General features: G+C 44.8%; 1 protein-coding gene across 1 annotated transcript in view; it reads right to left on the reverse strand.

Moving 5' to 3' along the window:
• Positions 1–151, reverse strand: part of PRDM2 (PR/SET domain 2) — a 235,946-nt gene extending 235,795 nt beyond the window's left edge. Inside the window, exon 1 of the mRNA XM_040428936.1 lies at positions 37–151. The gene's annotated coding sequence lies outside the window, so the exon portion shown is untranslated. The remainder of the gene's footprint in view (positions 1–36) is intronic.
• Positions 152–17,629: the final 17,478 nt, after the last annotated feature.

Genomic DNA, 17,629 nt, shown 5'->3' on the forward strand with positions numbered 1-17,629 from the left:
CCTGGGAGGGAGAGGAGCAGGACTGGGGGCACCTACCTGTCCCGGGCTCGGTCCCCAGCAGCTTGCAGGAGGCTTCCATTGAGGAGAGCTGCCTCTGTTCTCCTCAGCACACAGGCCTGCAGACTGAATAGTGCTCCCAGCATGCTCAGCTTCAGCACCAGCTGGGGCTCATCTTAAAGGGGCTATGTCTATTTACTGTGTTAAACGGGAAACCAGTGCTGTGTGGAGAAAGTGGACAGAATGCACTCGTTTTCCAGAAATGGCAAGTGGGTTATGACTGAGGGCACATCTGCTGGCAGCATTATGTAAGCTGGTAGTCCTGGCACTAATATTCTTCATAGAGACATTATCATCCACCCAGCTTTCCCAGGCTTCTGAATGACACGTCTGCCTAGTCATGTAATAATGTGGGTGTAGCTATGCATCACTCTTTTTGAGGGAGATTTCGCAAAACTGGTGTAATGGAATTAAACTGGCTTAGCAACCAATCAGATTCCACCTTTCATTTTCCAAAGGAGCTGTGAAAAATGAAAGGTGGAATCTGATTGGTTGTTATGGGCAACTAAGCCAGTTCTACTTTACATCAGTTTTGATGTATCTATGCCTTTATATCTGGCAGATTTGCCTAAGGGCTCATTCACACGACGACCTTCTCAATGACAGAACTGCCTATTCTTGTCCACAAGTACAGGCAAAATCTAGGACCTGTTCTATACGTTTTACAGGGCCACGGAGCGGACCTACAGATGCGGACAGCACACTATCCGCATCTTTTGCGGCCCTATTGAAATGAATGAGTCTGTATCCGATATGCAAAATTGCAGAATGAATGCGGACAGAAAAATACAGTAAATGGGACCTTAGGGCTCTTTCACACATCCATATCCGTTTTTGTGGACCGTAAAACACGGATACCGGACGTGTGCGGAATGCAATATCTTTCTCCATGATAGAAATGCCTATTCTTGTCCGCAAATACGGGTAAGAATAGGACTTTTTTTGCGGGACATACGGATTCAGACAGCACACGGTGTGTTGTCCGCATCTTTTGCTGTCCGATTGATATGAATGGGTCCGCATCTGATACGTAAAACTGCAGAACAGATGCAGGCAGAAAAATAGAGTCGTGTGAATGGGCCCTTAGGCTGGTTTCACAAATGACTTCTGCAGCAAAACGTGTTACATGCATTTTTTATGGTACAAAAGCCTTTAAATTTCACCCAATGGGTGAAAGCTGCAGGAGAAATTGACCTGTTGTGGATTTCAAATCCGCAATGGTGCACCTTTTCCGCTACGTTTTTTTTTTCTCCCAATGTGTGGACGAGAATTCAGAAATTCATCCACTTTGCTGGTACTGTACAACGCCGCAGATCTGCAGCGAATCAGTCGTGTGAACCCAACCTGAGGATCCTTACACATATCAGTTTTGCACTGGTAATTTGTTTACCAATAAAAAAAAACTGTAAAAGTTTTTTTTTTTTTTTAGGGGGAGAGGGGTTGCACCTGCAGATTTGCTGCATCTTTCTGCCATTTTTTACTTGCTAATTTTTCTTTTTCTTCATATTTTTCCCCTACAGAGAAGTTGATGGGAGAACACCAGAAAAAACATTGAGAGCTCCAGCATGCGGCATTTCTGAAACAAAGCTAGAAAGACAAAAAACACCTTATGAATAAAAATGTCAGAAACAAAAAAACGCTTGACTAGTGACCTTTCCGTTTGTGAGATCCGTTCAGGGCTCTCACAAGTGGTCCAAAACGGATCAGTTTTTCCCTAATGCATTCTGAATTGATAAGGATCCGCTCAGAATGCATCAGTTTGCCTCCGATCAGTCACCATTCCGCTTTGGAGGCGGACGCTGCTTGCAGAGTTTTGGTGTCCGTCTGATGAAACTGAGCCAAACGGATCCATCCTGGCACACAATGTAAGTCAATGGGGACGGATCCGTTTTCGCTGGCACAATAGAAAACGGATCCGTCCTCCATTGACTTTCAATGGTGTTCAAGACGGATCCGTCATGGCTATAGAAGACATAATACAACCGGATCTGTTCATGACAGATGCATGCGGTTGTATTATTGTAAAAAAAGCGTTTTTGCAGATCCATGACGGATCCGCAAAAAAATGCTAGTGTGAAAGTAGCCTAACACCTGAAGCTGGCGTTTTTAACAGCAAAACAAAGTTGCAAAAAATGCCACAAAAGTGCAGAAGATACCAATATAAAACTAGATGGTGTCGTTTCTGAAGAAACCACAGGACGTTGGCTTTAAATTTGATTGGCTGTTTGTGGCTCCACCCACTTTTTAAAATTTGAACCCAAGTCACCCAATGACTGACTGTGCCAAATTTGAGGACCCTGCCATTAATAGTCAAATAGAGGCAGTAATTTAAATCTTCCTATTTAGAACAAATGGCTGAAATGTGATTGGCTGTTAAAGGCTCCACCCACTTTTTCTACCTTTTAACCACACTCCCCCAGTGACCCATGCTGCCAGTTTGGGGACTTTGGCTTTCATATTGTAAGGATAACAGCTTTTTACATTTTCTCATTGAAGTCAATAGGGAAAATCTGATTAGTTGTTTGTGGCTCCGCCCACTTTTTAATTTTGAATTCCCGTCACCCAGTGACCGAATGTACCAAGTTTGAAGACCCTGCCATTAACAGTGTAAGAATTTAAATATTCCCATTGAATAGCAATAGGTAATATTTGATTGGCTGTTTTAAGCTCCGCCCAGTTTCCCAAATTTTAAGCCCAGTCACCCATGGTCTGTGCCAAGATTGGGGCCTCTGGCTTTAAGGCTGGGTTCACACCTGGCTTTAGGGCTGGGTTCACATGGGCGTTGCGGGAAAATATGCGGGCGCGTTGCGGGAACATGTGCGATTTTTCCACACGAGTGCAAATCGTTTTGATGCGTTTTGCACACGCGTGAGAAAAATTGCCATGTTTGGTACCCAGACCCGAACCCGGACTTCTTCACAGAAGTTTGGGTTTCGGTTCAGTATTCTGTAAATGTTTTTATTTCCCCTTATAACATGGGTATAAGGGAAAATAATAGCATTCTTTAATACAGAATGCTTAGTAGAAGGTCAATTGAGGGTTAAAAAAATAAATAAGAATTAACTCCAATTAATCGCGTAGCTGCTGGTCTCCTGTTCTTTATTCAGGACCTGTCAAAGGACCTGTGGTGACGTCACTGAGCTCATCACATGGTCCATCACCATGGCCCGTACGTAATTTTTCCCTTCCCTAACCGTTGGTGAGGCTCCCGGCGCATGCGCAGTGTCGGCCGGTGTCCAGCTGAGAACATCCATCAGATCACACTGACCCATAATTTTTCCCTGCCCTAACCGCCGGCGAGGCATGCGCACTCTGCTGTGAAATTTCCCTAACCTGTCGTTGTGCGCCTGCGCGGCGCGGCACACCTCATCACGTCATGTCCGGTGCGACAGGAAGTGACGAGGGTAGGGAAATCTCACGAAGTAGGGAAGTATAACAATACACCGGCAGCTATGCGATCAATTGGAGAAGGTGAGTTAATATTTTTTTTTTAACCCTCAATTGACCTACTAAGCATTCTGTATTAAAGAATGCTATTATTTTCCCTTATAACCATGTTATAAGGGAAAATAATACAGTGAATAGACTGTCATCTTAGCAACCATGCGTGAAAATCGCACCGCATCCGCACTTGCTTGCGGATGCTTGCGATTTTCACGCAGCCTATTCACTTCTATGGGGCCTGTGTTGCTTGAAAAACGCACAATATAGAACATGCTGTGATTTTCATGCAACGCACAAGTGATGCGTGAAAATCACCGCTGATGTGCACAGCTCCATAGAAATTTATGGGTCTGGATTCAGTGCAGGTGCAATGCGTTCACCTCACGCATTGGACCCGCGCTGAAATCTCGCCCGTGTGAACCCAGCCTAAAACTGTGAGAATGGCAGTATTTCAAAGTTTTACATTGAAGTCAATAGGTGAAATCTGATTGGCTATTTTAGGCTCCACCCACTTTTCCTAAATTTTGACCGCAGTCACCCAGTGAATAATTGTGATAATAGCAGCAGTTTATCTGCTTTTCATTATGGTCAAAGGCTTAAATCTGATTGGCTGTTGTTGCTCCGCCCCTTTTTTTTCCTAATTGTGAACCACAGTCACCCAGTGATTAACACTTTAAGGTTTGGGAATTATGGCATTTAATGTGTAAAAATGGCAGCAGTTTTATTGTTTTCTAGTTGCAATCGATTTTTATTGAGTGATTTTATGCAGTAAAACGAACAAACACTGTGGACCCTGCAACATGATACAAAATAGTACATAAATTATGCATTAATATACTCTAATACTCTAACATTTATTTTGCTCATTACATTCAGTTGAGAGTAATAGAGGGCTTGTAGCGAATCCTATTCAGTATCAAATGTGACTATCCGCCTTAGCGGTAGTATACATATATGTAGTTGCGTGCACAGAAACAACAGTACATGAATAAAAAAATAAAAGCCAACAAACACCGTAGTACAGGCATACGGAAATCGTGCTTATCCATATGTGGGATAATGAGGAGGGGAGGGGGGGAGTCGGAGGATCTAGGGATCCGGAGAGCATACAGTAAACTCTTATAAAATAGCGTCTGGGAGAGGTGTAGCATGGGAACTCGAGAGCCAGGACAACCATTGGTTAAGGGCCTTAGTTCTGGAATGTAGGTCTGGTGAATACATTATTTCATGCTGCATATGCTGGTTTACCAATTGTTGGACCTCAGTGATAGGGGGTGTGATGCCTTGCTTCCAATGGCGGGCTATTACTTTACGCGTGGCCTTAAGGATATGTGCCACTACCCATCTTTGTTCGCAGGGAATGTCGGATAGACCAATACATAGTATAGCTAGTTCCGGGGATGGGGAAACACGCATCTCAGTCACTTCTGAGATAAGAGCAAAGGACTGGTGCCAAAGAGGAGAGATGAGAGGACAGAATCACCACATGTGAGTTGGGTTACCCCAATATCCGCATCCATGCCAACATACAGGAGGATAATCCTCAATCACATGTGTTAGTCTATCGGGTGTGAGGTACCATCTTGGTTGGATTTTGTTCTGCATGATTGATGCATTTAGAGGGTTTAACTGCCCAAAAAACTGCGACATGCCACTTTGCTAATGAGAATATGGCTTTAAGTTCCTCTTCCCATCTGATCATGAATGGCAACTTCTTCATACTATAGTGAGAGGATATGGATTGATACATTATAGACAGCCCTTTTTTAGCATTGGAAGCAAGGTTGAGGAACTTGGAAATTATTGTATTTATACCTGAGGGGTCATTAGAAGAGGTGGGAGGTAAGGAGTTCAAGAGGTGCCGGACCTAGAGATATTGGTAGAAGACCTTATTGGGTAGGGCATTTTGGCCGTGCAAAGATTCAAACTGTAACATTAGCTTCCCATCATAAAGCTTCCCAATGGTGTCGATGCCTCTGGAGTGCCAAGATGAGAGAGATAGATTATGGATAAGGTATTCTATTGACTTAAGAGGGAATAATTTCCTATCCAGAGTCCGAGCAAGGTCAGACTTAGAGAGCAGGAATTTCCAAGCCGCTGAGGTGGCCAGCATTGATCCTATTGGAAGATTGGGTTGAAATGGTTTCAGAGTTTGTGCGGCTAAGTAGCCTCTGAGCGAGATTCCTCTAATCAGTGCTTCCTCGAGCTGTAGTCACCTCTGCGGATTGGACGGCAGCGAAAGCAATGATGCCCAATAATACATCTTTACGTCCGGCACCATTAATCCCCCCTTGCGTATGGCCGGGTATAATGCTGATTTGCATATCCTAGGTCTGGTTTGGCCCCATATGAATTTCATCATAGCAACCTGAATCTTATTGAGTACACATATGGGTATCCGTAGGGGGATACATTGTAATTTATAAAGAATTTTTGGCAAAACTAGCATTTTGACAAGATTAATCCTGGCTATCCATAACAGATTGAGTTTAGACATGTTTTCATAATCCTTTTTAAGTTCTGCCTGTAAGGTATTCAAATTTACCTTTACAAGCTGGCGTGACACCGGGGTTAGCAAGATACTGAGATAAGTAATATGATCTGACACCCAATTAAACTGGAACTTTCCCTGAATACGTTGTCTAACTTCATTAGGGATGAATATTGGTAGCATGTTGGATTTAGTATCGTTTATTTTGTAGTATGAGACCCTAGAGAACCTCTGCAGAACATCCCATACTGCTTTCAGCGACTTTTCAGGGTCCGTTACAGTTAAAATCACATCGTCAGCATATAATGTTAACGTGTGATATTGCGCGCTGACAGGGATGTCCCTGATGTTGCTATTTGACCTAATGGCCTCGGCAAGCGGTTCCATTACGAGTGCAAAGATCAAAGGAGACAAAGGGCATCCCTGTCTCGTGCCGTTCGTGATATGGAATGACCTGGAGAGAAACCCTGAAGCTAAAACTTTAGCTGAAGGTTCAGCCTTTGACAATAGGACCAGAAAAGCCTAATTTGCGTAACACACCCTCCAGATACCCCCAATGCACCCTATCAAATGTTTTTTCTGCATCTACCGACAGGAATAACGCAGGGGATCTGGAAAGCTCTGCCACATGTAAGAGGTCTATAATGCGTCTACCCGCCACAAAGCCCACTTGGTCTATATCCACCAAGGATGGTAGGACCTTATGTAATTTAGATGCTAGAATCTTTGAGAATAGCTTAATATCTGTATTCAACAAAGATATGGGTCTAAAGTTGCCAGGAGCAACTGCTGGCTTGCCAGGTTTAGGTAATGTGGCTATAGTCGCATTTAGCATCTCAAGAGGAATGTGGCCTCTAGATAAAAAGGAATTGAATAGCCGCTGCAGGTACGGAACCAGAGGAGCCCGAAATACTTTATAGTACTCATTTATGTATCCATCTGGGCCAGGGGCAGAGTGCAGTTTAGCTGATCCTATTGCCTTTCCTATTTCCCGTTAAGTAATAGGGGTGTTTAGAGTGTCCAAATCCGAGATAAAAATTTGGGGGAGAGAAAGTGGGTCAAGAAACGCTGCGATATCTGCAAGACTGGGTTGGGAGTTACTATTATTAGTCCGTAAGTTATATAGGGATTCATAAAAATCCGCAAAAGCACCTGAGGTTTTTGGGGATGAGTTATTAATTTAGCTGGGAGTTATCTGACTTAAGATGAGCAATCCTATTTGTTACATTCCTACGGTTTACTCTTTTAGCTAGAAGGGACCCTGCCTTATCTCCAATATTGTAGTAGGTAGCCTTCAAGCGTCTCATCGAGCGCTCATGATCATATGGTAAGAGGGTTCTGAGATTAGCTCTGGCATCGAATAGCTGCTTGTGAAGAGAGGGACAGGGGTGCGATTTATATTCTGATTCTACTTTGGACAAGGCCTCTAGGGTGTCTGATATGAGTTTAAGTCTTTGTTTTTTCAAGCGTGATGCTAGTTGTAAAAGAATGCCCCTCATATATGCCTTCTGTGAGTTCCAGAGCGTCGAGGTCGAAATTTCTGGGCTGTCATTTATATCAATGAATTCTCGAATGGCCTTATCAATACTATTAACTCTATCTGGTTGTTTCAGTAGATATGCATTCAATCTCCACTGTGGGGGGGAGGGGCTCGGCAACCCCATTTGGATTTCTAGAGTTATGGGGGCATGTTCAGACCAAGTTGTAAGGCCTATTGTGGAATCAGTAGACTTACATAATAAGTCGAACGAGATAAGGAAATAGTCTATTCTGGAGTGCGATAAATGGGACTGCGACAGGAACGTGTAGTCTCGTTCCCCTCCATGATGGTATCTCCATATATCATGGAGCTGGGTTTCTGCTATAAGGGATTTAAGGCCCCGTCTGTGTGTTGGGGTTCGACTACTACAGTCTAATTTAACATTTGCAGGGATATTAAAGTCCCCCCCCCACCATAATGGAACCCGAAGCTACAGACCTAAGTTTACGAAAAAAACGGCGAAGGAAGGATACTTGTCTAGTATTGGGCGCATAGACCGTGGCTATGGTCACCGGTAAATTATCTAATAGTCCTGTTAGGATAATATAGCGCCCCTTGGTGTCCGTAACCAGAGAGGACTGAGTAAATGCCACGTTCCTCTTTATTGCCACCAGAACTCCTGCTTTCTTTTTTTTAAACGCAGGAGAATAGTAGATATGTGGGAAATCGGGATGCTTACGCTGGAGTCTGCTGGCAATAAATGGGTTTCCTGGGCCATAAGTACATTACATTGGGAAGTAGTGGCGTCAGCCCATAACTACCTCCTTTTATGAGGGGAGTTTAGCCCCTTCACGTTTAGAGAATATACTTTAATACCCATTAGTATAATAAAACATACTAGCTCTGCGCTGCTCCGGTTGCACGTATAGAAAGTAAGCTACATCATTTGCCTGAATCATGGTTGTAACCATATGAGAAACTATAACAATAGTAAAACAAAAGACATAAAAAAACAAAAAACTAGAGGCACTGGTAAAATGCTTCATATAGGTAGGATTGAGAAGCGGGCTATCGCCCCTTTGAAATATGGGGTGTAAGGAAGCGAGTCTTTCCGTTATCTTACAGCCCCAATTACACGCTGTTCAGTCCAGCTCAGGCCGGGTTCCATTCCTGTCGTCGGTGTAGATCTCCTGACAGCTGAGCTTCTTCCGGAAGCAGGCCCAAGGCTTTCAACTTCTGCGCGGCAACTTTCGGCGATGCGCACACGTGAAAGACGACATTTTGCGCAATGATAAGTTTCACTGCGAAGCCCCATCTGTAACGGATTTGCTTCTCCCGAATTATCTTTGTAAGGGGGGGCGAATTCTTTTCTTTTAGCTAGTCTCACTGCCGACAGATCCGGAAACACCGAGATGCCTTCAAAGGAACCAGTAGGTACGAGATTCCTCCATAACACTTTTAGAAAGGCCTCTTTAACTTGGTAGAAGTGGATCCTCGCTAGGACATCACGAGGAACCACCGGCTTAGGGATCCTGTGTATGCGGTCAATGGTAAGGTCCATCTCTGAGAGATCCGGCATAGGATGTGGTGAAAGTCCTCTTTCAAAGAAGACCGCAAGGAGTCCAGCATATTGCGAAGAAGCTCTTCGGTAAGTGGAGAGCCTCCCGACAACTGTCGGTAATCTGTGCGGGCCGCATCCAGAGAGTAAGCAGGAGAGCTCGCACAAGATGGCGGAGATGGTGGTTTTGAGCACCTGCTCAGCTGCGAAGTTTTGTGGAAAAACTCTGTGAGTTTCGCCAGAGCCTGGTGTTTTTTTAACTCGCCCCATAGATGGACCGGTAAAAGGCGTATGAGACCTCATAAATTAGGGTGCTGGAAATTCTGAGAATTAGCCAAGTTGCGGTGCTAACAGAGGAGGTCTTCAACTATGCAGCCAGCGCCATCAGTGTCCAGGCCACGCCCCCAGTTTTATTGTTTTCTATTGAAAATCAATGAGTGAAATTTGATTGGTTGTTGGTGGCTCCACCCACTTTTTCTAACTTTGGAGTGGAAACACCCAATGACCACATTTGTGATATTTGAGGTCCATGACATCAATAATGTGAGAATTGCAGCATTTTTAGTTTTTTCTCATTTAAATCAATCAAATAAATCTGATTGTTTGTTTTTGGCCCCACCCACTTTTCTGAATTTTATTCCCAGTCCTCCAGTGACCAACTGTGCCAAGTTTGAGGACCCTGCCATTAACAGTCTAAGAGCAGCGGCAGTTTAAAATTTTCCCATTTAAACAAATGGCTGAAATTTGATCGGCCGTTGTAGACTCCGTCCACTTTTTGTAAATTTTAACTCCAGTCACCCAGTGACCCACGGTGCCAAGTTTGGGTATTCTGGGTTAAAGAGGACCTTTCACTAGAATAAAACATCTAAACTAACTATACAGACATGTAGAGCGGCGCCCAGGGATCCCCCTGCACTTACTGTTATACCTGGGCGCCGCTCCGTTCGCCCGGTATGGCCTCCGGTATCTTCATAGTTAGGCTCCACCCAGGGGAACCTCCAGGCGTCTCATTCTCCCAGGCTGTAGCGCTGGCCAATCGCAGCGCTCAGCTCATAGCCTGAGAGAAAAAAAAGCCTCTCAGGCTATGAGCTGAGCGCTGGGATTGGCCAGCGCTACAGCATGGGAGAATGAGACGCCTGGAGGTTCCCCTGGGTGGAGCCTAACTATGAAGATACCGGAGGCTATAACGGGAGAACAGAGCGGTGCCCAGGTATAAAAGTAAGTGCAGGGAGATCCCTGGGCGCCGCTCTACATGTCTGCTAGTTTAGATGTTTAATTCTAGTGAAAGGTCCTCTTTGAATACTGTGAGAATGACAGCAATTTAAGATTTCTCATTGAAGTCAATAGGGAAAATCTGATTGGTTGTTTGTGGTTCCGCCAACTTTTTAGAGTCCCCAAAATGTGACAGAAATTTACAGGTTGACCCCATTACTAAGTGACCCAAGTTTGGTGAGTTTAACTTTAAAGCTGTACGAGTGGCAAAAGTTTACAATTTTCCAATGAAAGTCTATGACAAAAAGTGGGGTCTTTGGGGGGCACAAGCAACCTATTTGGGTATGTGCCGAACAAGTGTGCAAAGTTTGGTAATTGTACTCCTAAAACTGTGGGAGGAGTAGCGTATAGAAAAAAACTAAATTTTCATTGCCCGTTGCTAGCTCCGCCCACTTTGGGGTCTCCCCTCAAAATTTACCCTTTTATTCGGGTTGACACCAACAATATGTGGTCTGAGTTTGGGGAGTGTAGTTTCAAAACTGTGCGAGTGGGAGCGATTTGAAAATTTTCCCTGTCAAAGTCAATGGCAAAAAAGGGGTCTTCGGTGGTCCGCCGCAGGGGCCTGGAGGGTGGGATCGCTTATTAAAGCTCAAGCAACTTACCTCACTATAGGTCGAAGAAGTGTGGAAAATTTGGCGTTTGTAAACCCAAAACTGTAGGAGGAGTAGCGTATAGAAAAAGGGGGGCGGAGAAGAAAAATAAAGCGGAATAAGCTGAAACAATCGAAGAACAGTATGGTACAGGCTATTTCAAGCCAACATAATTATGTGTGAAAGTACCCCTAGGGTAACTGTACATGATGCACATTACCTATCATTTTTCCAACGCGGATTCTTGTCTGGAAAAACCACAACATAAATCTCATGTTCACTTTGGGGGTTATTTATCATTTCCGATTTTCTATTTTTGCATTTTTGTTTTTTTGCTCCCTTCCTTCCCGGAGCCATAACTCTTTTATTTTTCTGTTCACATAGCCGTATGAGGGCTTTTTTTTTGCGGGACAAGTTGTGCTTTCTAATGCCATCATTTAATAAGATATACAATGTAGTGGGAACCAGGAAAACAATTCCAAATGTGGTGGAATTTGAAAAACAAAACGCAATTCCACCACAGTTTTACGGGTTTTATTTTCACTATGCAGTAAAATTGAACTATGCTCTTCATTCTCCAGACAGTACAATTACGGAAAAACCACATATGTATAGTTTTTCTTGCATATTAATACTGAAAAAAAAAAATAATGTATTTTTTTTTTCTTGTCATCGCCACATTCTGACCTCCATAACTTTTTTTAATAGTTATATCTGTCGAGATGTGTGAGGGCTCATTTTTGCAGGACAATCTGTAGTTTTTTTGATAATACCATTTTGGGGTGTGTATAACTTTTTGATCACTATTTATTCCATTTTTTTGGGAGGTAAAGCAATGAAAAAATGTCTATTTACACCATTCACCATATGAGATACATGTTTTAATATTTTAAAAGTATGGGCATTTTTGCACATTGCAATTTTTTTATTAAAGCGAACCTTTCACCTCATTTTCACTTTATAAACTAGCAACAGTACCTTATAGATTATCTTCAGTGTGTTCTTATACATGTTAGTGCCGCTTTCCTGCGCTGTTTATTCTTGAAAAAAACGTCTTATAAAGTTCACATTTCCTGCTCCAACAGTCACGCAACAAGTCAAGGGGGTATCCCTTCCCTCACCTCTGGCTGTACCTCCCCTGCCCTAACCCCGCCTCTATGCTCTGTAATTGACAGCCAGCTCAGTCGCCGGGACCGCGCTTGTGAATCCTGCGCATGCGCCGTCCTCCTCATTCGCTGCGCGATCCCGTCTTTCTTGCGGACACAAGCGCGATCCTGTAACAGAATCACGCATGCGCCGTACGCGATGCCTGCCTGTCTGCTCTCCTGTCTGCTCTCCCTCCCGTGCGCGCGCTCCCCTATCTTCAGGCTCCAAGTGCCCCACGTGATCACTGTAGACTTGCCATCTCGGCAAGTCTACAGTGATCACGTGGGGCACTTGGAGCCTGAAGATAGGGGAGCGCGCGCACGGGAGGGAGAGCAGACAGGCAGGCATCGCGTACGGCGCATGCGCGATTCTGTTACAGGATCGCGCTTGTGTCTGCAAGAAAGACAGGATCGCGCGGCGAATGAGGAGGACGGCGCATGCGCAGGATTCACAAGCGCGGTCCCGGCGACTGAGCCGGCTGTCAATTACAGAGCATAGAGGCGGGGTTAGGGCAGGGGAGGTACAGCCAGAGGTGAGGGAAGGGATACCCCCTTGACTTGTTGCGTGACTGTTGGAGCAGGAAATGTGAACTTTATAAGACGTTTTTTTCAAGAATAAACAGCGCAGGAAAGCGGCACTAACATGTATAAGAACACACTGAAGATAATCTATAAGGTACTGTTGCTAGTTTATAAAGTGGAAATGAGGTGAAAGGTTCGCTTTAAGTATTTTGATTTTAGGGAATGGAGGGTGATTTGAATATATATATATATATATATATATATATATATATAAAAACAAAAAAGTAGCAGCACACTACTAAATGCACTAAGACTGGGTGAACAGGGGAATGTGTGAACAGGGTCAAATACATGACTCCAATACTTACTATTAAGCATGGAAGAAGCTCTTAGCGCATATAATTGATCAAATATATGTCGGGCCCATCTACCAGACGTCAAGGAAGCTTCTTATCAGATGGGACCTACTCTAACACTAAGTGTCCAGCTCCATTGTTACTCTGATTAAAAGCACCAGGGGGTGGGCGGGGAGTGCTAAGTTCCAAAGAGGACGCCTATTCCTCTATTATACATACATACAAAAAAGCGGAGATGGGCCCTACATATATTTGATCAATTATATGCGCTAAGAGCTTCTTCCATGCTTAATAGTAAGTATTGGAGTCATGTATTTGACCCTGTTCATACATTCACCTGTCCACCCAGTCTTAGTGCATTTAGTAGTGTGCTGCTACTTTTTAGTTTTTCTACATTGTTGCCTGGTAGCTTGCACCTGCGATTGCCTCTGGAGGTGCTGTTCTGCTTTTTTGTATATATATATATATATATATATATATATATATATATATATATATATACACTGCTCAAAAAAATAAAGGGAACACTTAAACAACACAATGTAACTCCAAGTCAATCACACTTCTGTGAAATCAAACTGTCCACTTAGGAAGCAACACTGAGTGACAATCAATTTCATATGCTGTTGTGCAAATGGGATAGACAACAGGTGGAAATTATAGGCAATTAGCAAGACACACCCAATAAAGGACTGGTTCTGCAGGTGGTGACCACAGACCACTTCTCAGTTCCTATGCTTCCTGGCTGATGTTTTGGTCACTTTTGAATGCTGGCGGTGCTTTCACTCTAGTGGTAGCATGAGACGGAGTGTACAACCCACACAAGTGGCTCATGTAGTGCAGCTTATCCAGGATAGTACATCAATGCGAGCTGTGGCAAGAAGGTTTGCTGTGTCTGTCAGCGTAGTGTCCAGAGCATGGAGGCGCTACCAGGAGACAGGCCAGTACATCAGGAGACGTGGAGGAGGCCGTAGGAGGGCAACAACCCAGCAGCAGGACCGCTACCTCCGCCTTTGTGCAAGGAGGAACAGGAAGAGCACTGCCAGAGCCTTGCAAAATGACCTCCAGCAGGCCACAAATGTGCATGTGTCTGCTCAAACGGTCAGAAACAGACTCCATGAGGGTGATATGAGGGCCCGACGTCCATAGGTGGGGGTTGGGCTTACAGCCCAACACCATGCAGGACGTTTGGCATTTGCCAGAGAACACCAAGATTGGCAAATTCGCCAATGGCGCCCTGTGCTCTTCACAAATGAAAGCAGGTTCACACTGAGCACATGTGACAGACATGACAGAGTCTTGAGACGCGGTGGAGAACGTTCTGCTGCCTGCAACATCCTCCAGCATGACCGGTTTGGCATTGGGTCAGTAATGGTGTGGGGTGGCATTTCTTTGGAGGGCCGCACAGCCCTCCATGTGCTCGCCAGAGGTAGCCTGACTGCCATTAGGTACCGAGATGAGATCCTCAGACCCCTTGTGAGACCATATGCTGGTGCGGTTGGCCCTGGGTTCCTCCTAATGCAAGACAATGCTAGACCTCATGTGGCTGGAGTGTGTCAGCAGTTCCTGCAAGACGAAGGCATTGATGCTATGGACTGGCCCGCCCGTTCCCCAGACCTGAATGCAATTCAGCACATCTGGGACATCATGTCTCGCTCTATCCACCAACGTCACGTTGCACCACAGACTGTCCAGGAGTTGGCAGATGCTTTAGTCCAGGGCTGGGAGGAGATCCCTCAGGAGACCGTCCGCCACCTCATCAGGAGCATGCACAGGCGTTGTAGGGAGGTCATATTGGCACGTGGAGGCCACACACACTACTGAGCCTCATTTTGACTTGTTTTAAGGACATTACATCAAAGTTGGATCAGCCTGTAGTGTGTTTTTCCACTTTAATTTTGAGTGTGACTCCAAATCCAGACCTCCATGGGTTGAAAAATTTGATTTCCATTTTTTAATTTTTGTGTGATTTTGTTGTCAGCACATTCAGCTATGTAAAGAACAAAGTATTTCAGAAGAATATTTAATTAATTCAGATCTAGGATGTGTTATTTTTGTGTTCCCTTTATTTTTTTGAGCAGTGTATATACACTCACCTAAAGAATTATTAGGAACACCTGTTCTATTTCTCATTAATGCAATTATCTAGTCAATCAATCACATGGCAGTTGCTTCAATGCATTTAGGGGTGTGGTCCTGGTCAAGACAATCTCCTGAACTCCAAACTGAATGTCAGAATGGGAAAGAAAGGTGATTTAAGCAATTTTGAGCGTGGCATGGTTGTTGGTGCCTGACGGGCCGGTCTGAGTATTTCACAATCTGCTCAGTTACTGGGATTTTCACGCACAACCATTTCTAGGGTTTACAAAGAATGGTGTGAAAAGAGAAAAACATCCAGTATGCGGCAGTCCTGTGGGCGAAAATGCCTTGTGGATGCTAGAGGTCAGAGGAGAATGGGCCGACTGATTCAAGCTGATAGAAGAGCAACGTTGACTGAAATAACCACTCATTACAACTGAGGTATGCAGCAAAGCATTTGTGAAGCCACAACACGCACAACCTTGAGGCGGATTGGCTACAACAGCAGAAGACCCCACCGGGTACCACTCATCTCCACTACAAATAGGAAAAAGAGGCTACAATTTGCACGAGCTCACCAAAATTGGACTGTTGAAGACTGGAAAAATGTTGCCTGGTCTGATGAGTCTCGATTTCTGTTGAGACATTCAAATGGTAGAGTCCGAATTTGGCGTAAACAGAATGAGAACATGTATCCATCATGCCTTGTGTAATGACCGACGTCACCCACAGGGAGGATAAAAGGGAAAGCCCTGCCCAAGGAAGAGGGAAAGGTGGTGACCCCTAACTCACCTTGCGGCTGGCACCTGACTGCCCTGACGTCCCTAGACGGGTTCCTCACCCGTGCGGCGATCACGTGCCTAAACCCTGGCTTTCCCTAAAATGAGCCCTAGATAGTGAACGGGCCGGTGGGATCGCTTGTCCGCACCACTGTCACTAAGAGGGAAACACCAGGGAGAGGACAGACAAAACAGACAAACACATACACCCAGGTGGGCGATCACAGTAGACCACAAAGGTCCAACAGGGATCCAGAGGGTAGCGTTCTGGACCAACTACCAGAGAACGCAGCAACACAGCTCCAGAAGGTCAGAATAGATGTCCAGGCAGGAAGTTCTATCTCTGGCAACCAGAGAAGTGTGAGAGAGGAATATAAGGAGGTTTGGGAGTGCTGGACAAGGAACAGCTGAGGAGAAGGAGCTACGGATCCCTGAGTGAGCCAAAAGGGTTTGCAAAGCAAACCCAGAAAGCTACCATAAGGAAAACAGCCCTATCTTAAATAGAGCGTGCAGCCAACCGCTGCGACTTCCTGACCCCGGGTATAACGGAGTCAGGCGTGGTTCTCGATACCCTCGTGACAGTACCCCCTTCTCTACGAGGGGCCTCCGGACACTCAGGACCAGGTCTCTCAGGATGAGATGCATGAAAAACCCGAAATAGCCTGTCGGCGTTTACCTCAGACGCAGGAACCCACATTCTTTCCTCGGGACCGTAACCTCTCCAATGCACCAGATATTGAAGAGAGCGGCGGACCCGACGAGAAACAATTTTGGATATCTGAAATTCTAGATTACCATCCACGACAACAGGAGGGGGTGGCAGCGGTGACGGTTCTAGAGGTGGAACATATTTTTTGAGTAACGACTTATGAAAAACATTATGAATTTTAAAAGTCTGAGGTAACTCCAGGCGAAAAGCCACGGGGTTGATGATGGCTACAATTTTGTAAGGGCCAATAAACCTAGGACCCAGTTTCCAAGAGGGAACCTTCAATTTAATATTCCTAGTAGACAACCACACATAGTCATTCACTCCTAGGTCCGGACCTGGCGACCGTCTCTTATCAGCCATGCATTTGTATTTACCTCCCATATTTTTCAAGTTAGCTTGCACCTTCTGCCATACAGATGAAAGAGATGACGAAAACCGTTCCTCTTCGGGAACCCCAGAAGACCCCCCCTCTTTGAAAGTACAGAATTGGGGATGAAAACCATATGCACCAAGAAATGGTGACTTGCCAGTGGATTCCTGGACGACGATTATTTATGGCAAACTCAGCTAACGGTAAATATGATGACCACAACTCTTGGTTTTCAGACACAAAACATCTTAGATATGTCTCAAGGTTTTGGTTGGTACGCTCAGTCTGTCCATTCGACTGAGGATGGAAAGCTGAGGAAAAGGACAAGTGTACCCCCAAACGGGAACAAAAAGCTTTCCAAAATTTAGAAATAAACTGGGTACCCCGAAACAACATCGGAGGGGACCCCGTGAAGCTTCACGATTTCACTGACGAATACCTGAGCAAGAGTCTTAGCATTAGGTAGTGTGGGTAACGCAATGAAGTGTACCATTTTGCTAAACCTGTCCACTACTACCAAAATAACTGTTTTAACCGCAGACAAAGGTAAGTCAGTGATAAAATCCATTGACAGATGTGTCCACGGTCTATTGGGAATGACGAGTGGTAATAGAGACCCTGCAGGATGTGTATGTGAAACTTTTGTGCGCGCACAGGTAGAACATGAAGACACAAAATCCAATACATCCTGACGCAACCTTGGCCACCAAAAACGACGAGACAATAGCTCCAAGGTTGCTTTACTACCCGGGTGCCGAGCAAGTGCCGAACTAT

Source organism: Bufo bufo, chromosome 1 (assembly GCF_905171765.1).
Source record: "Bufo bufo chromosome 1, aBufBuf1.1, whole genome shotgun sequence".
In the NCBI taxonomy this organism is placed as follows: domain Eukaryota; kingdom Metazoa; phylum Chordata; class Amphibia; order Anura; family Bufonidae; genus Bufo; species Bufo bufo.